The sequence below is a fragment of the Bubalus bubalis genome, chromosome X (genome assembly GCF_019923935.1).
Source record: "Bubalus bubalis isolate 160015118507 breed Murrah chromosome X, NDDB_SH_1, whole genome shotgun sequence".
In the NCBI taxonomy this organism is placed as follows: Eukaryota; Metazoa; Chordata; class Mammalia; order Artiodactyla; family Bovidae; genus Bubalus; species Bubalus bubalis.
In genome coordinates, this window is record NC_059181.1 from 5,050,782 (window position 1) to 5,063,467 (window position 12,686).

The window sequence follows — 12,686 nt, forward strand, 5'->3', positions numbered from 1 at the left end:
AAGGGACTCTCAAGAGTCTTCTCCAGCACCACACCTCAAAAGCATCAATTCTTTGGCGCTCAGCTTTCTTTATAGTCCAACACTCATATCCATACATGACTACTGGAAAAACCATAGCTTTGACTAGATGGACCTTTGTTGGCAAAGTAATGTCTCTGCTTTTTAATATGCTGTCTAGATCGGTCATAACTTTTCTTCCAAGGAGCAAGCGTCTTTTAATTTCATGGCTGCAATCACCATCTGCAGTGATTTTTGGAGCACCCCCGAAAATAAAGTCTGCCACTGTTTCCCCACTATTTGCCATGAAGTGATGGGACCAGATGCCATGATCTTAGTTTTCTGAATGTTGAGTGTCAAGCCATTTTTTTCACTCTCCTCTTTCACTTTCATCAAGAGGCTCTTTAGTTCTTCTTCATTTTCTGCCATAAATGATAATCGTTTTGCTATATTTTACATATATATTTGCTATATATGTCTTCAGGTTTTATTTATCTTTGCTGCTGTATTTTCTAGAGGTTCCAAAACTTGACAGAGATGCCAGGGTTACTTGCCACACTCCTGCTTTTATGTAATGTCTTTCATATTTTATTAATAGGCACAGGCTTGTCATTCAAAAAACATCATTTTTTGAACGATTTTTTTTTACTCAAGCCTCTTTTTATTCCAAATTGAGTGTCCCTTATTTAAATAATCTAGCATGCATATTGAAAGTTATCAAATTAATGCATCAGGCAATTTATTATCTCTTTGGCAATTTGCATGGCAATTTGACCTAGAATTCTACTGAACTGTCAGAATCCAATTATTAAATGATGGACAGACAGACATCAGAACCAAGTAGGCAACAAGGAGAGCATATATGTATTAGATAACCAGAATCACAGAGATGAAGCTAGAAATAAGTACTTGTAGGTATAAATGGTGGAGAAGGCAATGGCACCCCACTCCGGTACTCTTGCCTGGAAAATCCCATGGATGGAGGAGCCTGGTAGGCTGCAGTCCATGGGGTCTCGAAGAGTCGGACACAACTGAGTGACTTCACTTTCACTTTTCACTTTCATGAATTGGAGAAGGAAATGGCAACCCACTCCAGTGTTCTTGCCTGGAGAATCCCAGGGATGGCGGAGCCTGGTGGGCTGCCGTCTGTGGGGTTGCACAGAGTCGGACACGACTGAAGCGACTTAGCAGTAGCAGCAGCAGCTATAAATGGTGTTATGCCAATACGTACATATATGTCCAAATCCCTTAGGTCTATTCACTGAGAGGACCCAGGAACAACATCACACCAGTAAGACTTACTGTGATGATATGTCTTGTTTGTACGTTCTATAAAGATAAATACCATTTTCTACTAGAATTAAGTACAACTTTTACAGAAACAGCTGATTCCAGAGCTGGGGCAGAGGTCTAAGAAAAGCCTGGAAAGTACTGTTCCAGAAAGCAAGCAACTGCTCAAAGAGTGATGAGTATCTATCTACAGGACACAGGATCCTAACAGCCAAGATCTGCAAACAATCTAAACACCCATCGACAGACAGATGGATAAAGAAGAGGTGGTACATGTATACAACAGAATACTACTCGGCCATTAAAAAGAAGGAAGTAACACAATCTGCAGCAACATGGATGCAAGTAGAGATGATCCTACTAAGTCAGGTAAGTCAGAGAAACCCAAACACCACGGAACATTGCTTATATGTGGAGTCTAAAATGCGGCACAGATGAGCCTACCTACAAAATAGAAACATGCTCAGAGATACAGAGAACAGACTTGTGGTTGCCAACGGGGAGGGGGGAGGGAGGGTTTCTGAATCTGGGATTGGTAGATGCAACCTATGATGTCGAGAATGGATAAGAGACAAGGTCTTACTGACTAGCACAGGGAACTATATTGAATACCCTGAGGGAAACCATAATGGCAAGGAATTAAAAGAATGTCTATATGTTAATAACTGAAGAAAAGGGTGTGTGTGTATGTGTGTGTGTGTGCACGTGCATATATATATGTACACATACATACAGGTGTATAATGGAATATTAGTCAGCCATGAAAAGGAATGAAATTTACAGAGATATGGATGGATCTAGGGTCTCTCATACAGAGTGAAGTCAGTCAGAAAGAGAAAAACAAATGTTGTATATTAACACCTATGTGTGGAATCTACAAAAATGGTATGAAGTGAAGTGAAGTGAAGTGAAGTGAAGTGAAGTCGCTCAGTCGTGTCCGGCTCTTTGCAACCCCGTGGACTGTAGCCTATTTCGCTTCTCCGTCCGTGGGATCTTTCAGGCAAGAGTACTGGAGTGGGTTGCCATTTCCTTCTCCAGAGGATCTTCCTGACCTAGGGATTGAGCCCAGGTCTCCCACACTGTAGGCAGATGCTTTACCCTCTGAGCCACCAGGGAAGTCCAAAAATGGTATAGATGATCTTATTTGCAAAACAGAAATAGAGACAGAGACATGAAGAGACATATGGACACCGAGGAGAAAGGGGTGGTGGTGGGATGACCTGGGGGGTCAGCATTGACATATGTTCATTATTAACACTACATATAAAACAGATAACTAATGAGAACCTACTTTATCACTCAGGGAATTCTACTCAGTGCTCTGTGGTGACCTAACTGTGAAGGAGATCCAAAAAAGAGGGGATATAGATATATATCTATGGATAGCTGATTCACTTTGTCATACAGTAAAAAAGTAACACGATATTGGAAAGCAACTATGCTTCAAGAAAAATTAATTTTAAAATGTAAAAGTATAATTAATTTTTAAAGTGGGCAGAAGATGGGAATGGACACGTCTCCAAAGAAGACACGCTGATAACTGACAGGCACATGAAAAAACATGTTCCACACTGTTAGTTATTAGACAAATGAAAATCAAAACTAAAAAGAGATGTCACCTCACACCAGTCAGAATGGCCACATTCAAAACATCTATAAGTGTCAAATGCTGGCGAGGGTATGGAGAAAAGGGAACCCTTCTACACTGTTTCTGGGAATGCAAGTTCGTACGGCCATTGTGAAGAACAGTATGGAGGTTCCTTCAAAGATTAAACAGAGTGAGCATATGATCCAGCAATCCCACTCCTGGGCATGTATTGGAGAAAACCATAATTCAAAAAGATACATGTACCCCAATATTCACGGCAGCGCTATTTACAACACCCAAGACAGAGAGACAACCTAAGCGTCCATCGACAGATGAATGGATAAAGATCAGGTAATACATGTACACTAGAATATTACACAGCCATAAAAAATAATAAAATCATGCCATTTGTAGCAACATAGATGGAACTAGACATGAACATACTAACTGAAGTATGGCAGACATAGACAAATATCCCATGATCATCACTTAGAATATGAAAGAAATGATACACATGAACTTACATCCTAACAGAAATAGATTCACAGACACAGACAAGAAACTTACGGTTATCAAAGGGGGAAGGAGAGAGAGAGAAATCAGGAGTTTGGGACTGGCATATACACTTCCTCTAGCTCATTTGGTAAAGAATCTGCCTGTGATTCAGGAGACAAGGGTTCGATCCCTGGGTTGGGAAGTTCCTCTGAAGAAGGGCAAGGCAACCCACTCCAGTATTCTTGCCTGGACTGAGCGACTTCACTTTCACTTTTCACTTTCATGCATTGGAGAAGGGAATGTCAATCTACTCCAGTATGCTTGCCTGGAGAATTCCATGGACAGAGAAGCTTGGCGGGCTGCAGTCCATGGTGTCGCAAAGAGTTGGACACGACTGAGCGACTAACACACACACATACATAAAATGGACAATCGACCAGAACCTACTGAATAGCACAGGAAACTATATTCAATATTCTGTAACAAGTTATAACATAATTGGAAAAAAGTATGTACATATACATGTAAAAGTGAAGCACTTTACCATATACTTGAAACTAATACAATATCATAAACCAACTACACTTTAATAAAAAATAAAATATAAAGATAAGACGTCCCTGGGGGTCCAGTGATTACGATTCCATGCTTCCAATGCAAGGGGCGTGTGTTCTATCTCTGGTTGGGGAATTAAGATCCTACATTCTGAGTGTTGCAGCCCCCCCGAAAATAAAGAGATAAAAAATAAAGTGGCTCTTCCTATTAAAAAAAAGTGAAAAAAACACATAAAGAAGGAAACAGCGTTTCTTGGCGGTCATTGGGCATTTATTCTGCCCGATCAACAATGCCCCACTTGTCACACTGTGAAAATAAAATAATTGAGCATGTGACCAGAGTGTGTACAATGTGTGGCTTAATACGACTTTACACCACGCAGGGTGCATGCACTCTTCCCGTCTCGGAAGATTATAGGTCATTATCGCATCAGCAGGCAAACGTGAACGCTTTTCACGTATGTCTTCCGCATTTTAAATACGTCATGCGTCCTGTGCTACGGTGAATGTATTGCTCAACTTTTCAACTTCTGCTGGTACAAAAGTACTATCAATTTTCATATATTATTACACCATTTTTGATGAAATCTCTTCCTTCTCGTAACACTTTTTCAGTTGATTGTCTTGGGTTTCCTGGCGTAGCATCACTCACGACTCCTCAACCGTTGAGCATCTGTGGTCTTGTAGCTCACGTGCGTGCTGCTGGACGCAACTAAAGATAATGGCTTTGTTTTTTCCCCCACCACATTCCTTCAGATTTACGTTTGCTTCTGTGTTTTCTACGGCTGCCAAAACCACTGGCATAGGAGCAGAGATGCCAGACTTACTTGGTTTTATTCCTGATTAAATGGAATGTCTTTCACACTTAATTACTGGGAATCGGCTTGTCATTCAAAAGTCATTGATTTTTTTAAACGATTTTTTAATTTAAACCTCTTTTTATTCTAAGCTGAATTAATCTACCATACCTATTGAAAGTTATCAAATTAATGCGTCAGACAGTTCTTTAATGTTCTTTTTGGCAATTTGTATAGTGACTTAATTTAGAATTTTATTCAACTATCAGAATCCAGTTATTTAACAATGGACTGGTACCCCAACCAAGTAGATATGCAAGGAGAGCTTATATATATTACATAAAAAGATACAGAGATGAATATAGAAATAAATATTCATAGATGTAAATGTTGGTATGCCCACACACACGTACATAAATGTCCAGATTCCATAGCTCTATTCATTGAGAAGCCCTGGGAGTGGCATCATGCCAATAATACTGTTATTTTGCTGATCGATTTTGTTTATACTTGTGCTATGCTCAGACACTCAGCAGTGTCTGACTCTTCTGTGACCCTGTGGAATGTAGCCCACCAGGCTCCTCTGTCCATGGGATTTCCCAGGCAAGAATACTGGAGCGGGTTGCCATTTCCTCCTCGGGGGGATCTTTCCGGTCCAGGGATCAAACCTGTGTCTCCTATGTCTCCTGCATTGGCAGATGGGTTCTTCCCCACTAGCACCACCGGGCAAGCACTTGTTTATCCATACCATGAATATAAATAACATCTTCTACTAGAAGGAACTGCAACCTTTGGAGACATAGCTGATTCTAGAGAAGGTACCAGATAAGCCTCAAGATTACTGTCCCAGAAAGCAAGGAATTGCTCAGAGTGACAAGGATCTGTCAAAAGGACAGAGCATCGCAACAGCCAAGACAAAGAAACCATCTAAATGTCCATCAACTGGCTGAATGGATAAAAAAGAAGTGGCACATACATACAATGGAATACTACTCAGCCATGAAAAAGAACGAAATAATGCCATGTGCAGCCACATGGATGCAACTAGACATTATCGTACTGGGTGAAGTAAGTTGAACTAACTCAGAAAGAGAATGACTAAAGCCATATTATAGCACTTCAGTTCAGTTCAGTCGCTCAGTCGTGTCCGACTCTTTGCTACCCCATGGACTGCAGCACGCCAGGCCTCCCTGTCCATCACGAACTCCCAGAGCCTGCTCAAACTCGTGTCCATGGACTCAGTGATGCCATCCAACCATCTCATCCTCTGTCGTCCCCTTCTCCTCCTGCCTTCAATCTTTCCCAGCATCAGGGTCTTTTCCACTGAATCGGTTCTTCGCATCAGGTGGCCAGAGTATTGGAGTTTCAGCTTCAGCGTCAGTCCTTCCTATGAGTATTCAGGACTGATTTCAGGATCACTTACATGTGGAATTTGAACTTTGGCACGGACACACCTATATACAAAATGGAAACAGACTCACAGAGAACAGACTTCATGGTTATGTGGAGGGGCGAGGATTGGGAGTTTGGGGTTGGCAGATGAAAACTATTATAGATAGTTTTATGTGTGTGTGTGTGTGTGTGTGTGTGTGTGTGTGTGTGTATGGCTATATATAGGATGGATGACCAACAACCTCCTACTAATATATAATATCCTGTGATGAACCATAATGGAAAGGAATATTAAAAAAGAGAATGTCTATATGTGTGTAAGTGAGTCACATTACAGCAGAGATTGGCACCACATTGTAAACTATACTTCAATTACAAAAAAAAAAGAACGCAGGAATCAGCTGACACAGGCTCCCACTGACCAAAGTGAGGAAAATTCAAGGATCCAAATACTTGATGATTGTAACAGATTATAATCCATTAAACAGAAGAGGAAGCTACGAGTCTGTACAGGTATAAACAAATGAAAATCTTGGTAGAGACCATGATATCGACATGGTCTTTGTCCATGAATCGTTGACCACATGATTCATGGTCTTTGCCAAGATTTTCATTTGTTTATACCTGTATGGACCCATAGCTTCCTCTTCAATTTAATGGGTTAAAATAACTTGGTAGTTATTATAAAAGGGAACAGCGTAACTTCACACGGAAGAAGCCTGGCAGACAGTGCTTTTAACCAAGGATGAGTCAGTTGTCATCTGCTGAGATGCACTAAGAAGCTAGCAGCCCATCTGCGATTTCCCTGCCAGTCCTGAGAACACAGCCGATGAAAAGCAAATGAGGGAAAGCCTATAAAACAACTGTGGAGGGTTGAATAGTACCCCTCCAGTATTCGTGTCCACCCAGCCTCTCAGAACGTGACCTTCTTTGGAACCAGCTCTTTGCAGATACAAGTCACTAAAAAAAAATATGAAGATGGGATCATTCCACATTTAGGGTGAGTCCTTAGTCCAATCAGGGCTTCCCTGGTGGCTCAGACGGTAAAGAATCTGCCTGCCTGTGCAGGAGACCCTGGTTTGATTCCTGGGTCAGGAAGATGCCCTGGAGGAGGGCATGGCAACCCACTCCAGGATTCTTGCCCGGAGAATCCCACAGACAGAGGAGTCTGGCGGGCTACGGTCCATGGGGTCGCAGAGAGTCGGACATGGCTGGACAACAGCAGGCTCACACACTAAGTCCCATGACTGGTGTCCCTACAGGGATGTAAGAGGACAGAGAAACACAGAGGGAAGATGCTCCCATGAAGACAGAGACAGAGTGATGCTTTCACAAGCCAAGAAATGCCCAGGAGTGCCACAAGGAGGTTGGGGTGAGACCCTGGAGTTCAGTTCTCTCCAAGTTCTTGCCAACGCCTTGATTTCGCTCTTCTGCTCTCCTCAACTGTGAAAGACCCATTCTGTGGTTTTTCAAGCTACCCAGTTTGTGGCACTTATTGCAGCAACCCTAGGAAACTAACATGACCCACAATCTTCCAAACTCCCAGGTCCATGAAGTCAGAAAAAAAAAAAAAGGAATATAAGACGGTCTAGACGGAAGGAAACCAAAGACCAAGTGGAACTTGCCATTCTTACCTGACTTCTTTTGTCATAAAAGACATTCTTGGGACAACTGATGAACTTGAGTTGACTCTGAGCATTCAAGCAATATTAATTACCTGACTTTTTGATTCTCATACTGTGCTTGGGTAGGAGAAAGTGGCTTCCTTGGTGGCTCAGCTGGTAAAAGAATTCTCCTGCATTGCAGGAGACCTGGGTTCGATCCCTGGGTTGGGAAGATCCCCTGGAGAAGGGAAAGGCTACCCGCTCCAGTATTCTGGCCTGGAGAATGCTACAGTTCATGGGGTCGCAAAGAGTCGGACACGACTCAGCGACTTTTTCACCCTCAATTTCTAGGAGAAAGTGCTTGCTGGTCCGTGGGATGTCAGGTGGGGGAAACTGACTCCTGGTGACTGGGGAAAATGCGTGTAACTCAAGAGCCAATATTTAAGATTCTCTTAGAAGTTGCTATTGCTTAAAAAGGTCCATCTTGGCGCATCCCTGGTGGTCCAGTGACTAAGAATCTGCCTTCCAATGCAAGGGACACAGGTTTGAGCCCTGGTCAGGGAGGTAAGATGCCACATGCAGGGCAACTAAAGCCTGTCTGCCTAAACTAGAAGGTGAGAGGGTAACAGGCAGGAATGCTAGGGTCCCCAAGCGAAGGGCACAGACTACAAGTGTCAGATGGTTTCTTTTTCTCTTTCTCTCTAAGCGGCAGGAGAAAACACACTACAAGTGTTGGACACTTTTTTTTCTCTATACAAAATTAAAAAGGATGTTTCTTTTAAAATTCTGGGTTGCCAGGACTACACCTGGTTCCACCCTAACTGAACTTTTCTCAAACGTTGAGCTCACCAATGCCTTTTTCTTTGGAAGTGCTTTTCTTAAGCTATGTTAATGAACTCTGTATTTACCTTAGACTGCCTTTCTTCAAGTGGGTTCCGCCTAAGACTCAGAACCCTTAAGGGCTTAACAAAGCGATACGTTTGACTCCGGGAAATGTTCTCTTAAGCTATGTTAATGAAATCGTGTATTTGCTCAGAAATCTGCGTTTCTTCAAGATTCATGTCAATTGTTTTATGGCCTGGGATGACTCACCTGGTACCAATGCATCTTGTGGGTGAGGAGCCTGGTGCCAGTCTCTGAGTTTTGAGGCATTTCCTTCCTCTGATTAGCAGCTTGCTAATACTAAATAGGGCTTCCCTCATAGTTCAGTTGGTAAAGAATTCGCCTGCAATGCAGGAGACCCTGGTTCGATTCCTGGGTCAGGAAGATCTGCTGGAGAAGGGATAGACTACCCACTCCAGTATTCTTGGGCTTCCCTAGTGGCTTAGCTGCTAAAGAATCCACCTGCGATGCGGGAGACCTGGGTTCAATCCCTGGGTCGTGAAGATCCCCTGGAGAAGGGAAAGGCTGCCCACTCCAGTATTCTGGCCTGGAGAATTCCATAGACTGTATAGTCTATGGGGTCACAAAGAGTCGGACACGACTGAGTGACTTTCACTCATAGGTATATAACTTCTTGCTAAAAACTAGCAAGCGGGCACTCTTTCTGCCCCCTTCTGATGTCTATGTCAGAAGCTTTCTCTCTCTTCTATACTCTAATAAAACTTTATTACACAGAAAGCTCTGAGCTTTCTCAACCCTCTTCTCTGGCCCTGGACTGAATTCCTCTCTGTCAGGCGCAGGCTGGAAAAGGATTTCCAGACATAAGACAGAATGAGAGGGAAATAAAGTTTATTAGAGTGGGAGACGCTGTTGGAACAGTGGGCCAGCTGAAGGGAGAACGGACGTTGAACGGGGGTCCTTGGTCCACTTTTATACCCAGGGTACAAGGGGTGGGACAGGGGTCTCGTGGGTCATCTGCTGATCAGATGAGGCATGTATACTGGGCGGAGGGAAGAGTAGGGCAAATACCTTCTCCCTGTGGGCTAGGAGGGGAGACAGGTTATACTGTTCTGTTAATAGTTACAACATGCAGTGGAAGGAAGGATGACAGGGTCTGGTTTTGCCCCTTCCTGCATTCCAAGACCCTCCTTGGTTTTATCTGCTCTTCAGTACTTGGTTCACCACACTCTCCTCTGGAGGCCAAGAATTCCGGTGTCATTCATGGCTCGTAGCAACAGCCTTTGAAAGGCCTGGGGCCACAATGCACAGAGCCCACACTCTCTGGGACTCACACAGCCACAACCACAAACCCACGTGCTCTGCAGCTGACATGTCACAACTAGCGACGAGCCCGCACACTGCAACAAAGAGCCCACGGGCCTCCACTAAGACCCCACCCAGCCATAAGTGCGTAAATATACATTCTTTTATTTAAAAAAAAAAAAGATAAAAAATTTTAAAATAATTTTTAAAAAATCCAGCCAATAATCAGGGAAATAGAAATGGAAGCAAAAATAGAAATGGAAGCAAAAAAGAAACAGCATGTCTTTGAGTACTGATTAGAAGAAAATCAGTAAGTCGGAGGAAACCGGATATAGATAAAAATGAGCAGCGACGGGACTTTGTGTTCAGTTCTGTGCGTGAGGAAGAGGTACCCTGTATCGGACAGGAGGTTTGCGGTCTCTGCTTAAGTTGAAGCAGCGGTGTGCAGCCTGTGATGACCCAGAATCCCACCTGCGCACAGGGCGCCCTTGGATTCACACGCACTGCACAGGAAACATGACTGACGAAGGTCGTTCCGACACTGCTCGTAAGGACTGCAGGCTCGGGATGACCGAAATGTCCGTGGACAAGAATCACGGATACAGATATTGTGACAGGCTGAAACAGTAGTTGAAATGTGTGAGCCTGACCTAGATTTATAGCAGGGATCTACCTTGAAGATAAATGGTCAACTGAGAAAAATGAATGAAACGACATGCACTGAGTGATGACAATATGCAGATGTTGACAGGCACACAAAAATACTCGATTGTGTGTAACTGTATGTGTGCTTTTGTATATGCATGAATATGTATTTAGTGCAGGCCTACTTCCGTAAAACTGTTACCCCTGGGAAACGGGAGATACAGAATAAAAGGAGAGGAGCTTCAGATTGAAAATTTAATATTTTTGACTGCTTTTAAAATGCTAGAACAAATATGCTAATTGCCAGCAGTTAAATTAAGGCATGACACATGAGGCTGTCCTTTTTAACGCTTTTCATATTTTTGTTTTTCCAGTGTTGAAAAATACTGTAAAAATAAATAGACTTATTTTCTTAATGGAAACACCATTTTGATAAAATAAAGCAAAGAAAAAGGGTAGGATTTCCAGGGATCCAAAGATTCTTCAATACACACATATTAAACAATATGATATACCATATTAACAAACCGAAGGATTAAAAACCATAAGATAATTTCAACAGATAACAGAAAAGGCTTTTAACAAAATTCAGCACTCATTTATGATTAAAAAAAAAAAAAAAAAGTCGTCAAAAAATGGGCATAGAAGGAACCTACCTTAACATAATAAAGGCCATATACAACAAACCCACATCCCTGGTGGCTCAGGCGGTAAAGCGTTTGCCTGCAATGCCGGAGATCTAGGTTCAATCCCTGGGTTGGGAAGATCCCCTGGAGAAAGAAATGGCAACCCACTCCAGTATACTTCCTGGAGAATCCCATAGACAGAGAAGCCTGGTAGCTGAGTCCCTTTGCTGTCTGCCTGAAATTATCACAACATTTTTAATTGGCTATAGTCCATGGGGTCACAAAGAGTCGGACATGAGTAAGTGACTAACACACACACACACACACCAAACCCACAGCAGTTTTTTCAATGGGGAGAAACTGAAAGCATTCCCTCTAAGATCAGGAACAAGACGAGGATGCCTATGTTGAAAACAGACTTAGGGACAAGGGTAGAGGAGGAGAGGGACAGGGTGAGACAAACGGAGAGAGTAGCACGGATACGTATGCACTAACACATGTAAATAGAGAGCCAATGGGAACTCGCTATGTAACTCAGAGGCTCTGTAATAACCTAGAGGGTGGGAGTGGGTGGGACGTGGGAGGGAGACTCAAGACGGAGGGGACATATGTACACCTATGGTTCATTCATGCTGGTGTGTGACTGAAATCAAACCAGTATTGTAAACCAAGCAGTCGATTAAACATAAACATATTTTTTAAAAGGTAGGGTTGTGCCATAAAAGGAGAGATGTAAGCAACAGAGAAATGGATAAAGAAGACATGGTACATATATACAATGGAATATTACTCAACCACCAAGAAGAATGAAACAAGGCCATATACAGCAACATGGATGCACATAAAGGCTATCATACTGAGTGACGTCAGTCAGACAGAGGAGGAGAAATATCATGTGGCATCCCTTACATGTGGGATCTAAAAAGAAATGATACAAATGAGCTTAGAAACAAAACAGAAACAGGCTCACAGACTTAGAGAAAAAACTTACGGTTGCCAAGGGGGAAGAATGGGGTGAAGGGATAGTTAGGGAGTTGGGAGTCGACATGGACACACTGCTGTATTTAAAATAGATAATCAACAAGGACCTGCTGTCCAGCACAGTGAACTCTTCTCAATACTCTGTAATAAGCTTATGGTTCCCAGGGGGAAGGATGGGGGAAGGGACAGTTAGGGAGTTTGGGATAGACATGGACACACTGCTGTATTTAACATGGAGAACCAACAAGGACCTGCTGGACAGCACAGGGAACTCTGCTCAGTGTCATGTGGCAGCCTGGATGGGAGCAGAGTTTGCGGGAGAATGGATACATGTCCATGTATGGCTGAGTCCCTTTGCTGTCCGCCTGAAATTACCACAGCATTTTTAATTGGCTATACCCAATTACAAAATAAAAAGTTACAAAGGAAAGATGTATGGATATGAATGCCCATCAAATACAGCACTCAAAACATTTCTGAGCACCTTACGACACAATAAAAAAGTGTATAATTATTACTCATGATTTTGCATTATCTGTGCCAAAACCTTATCAAGATAGCCCAAAAGCAAA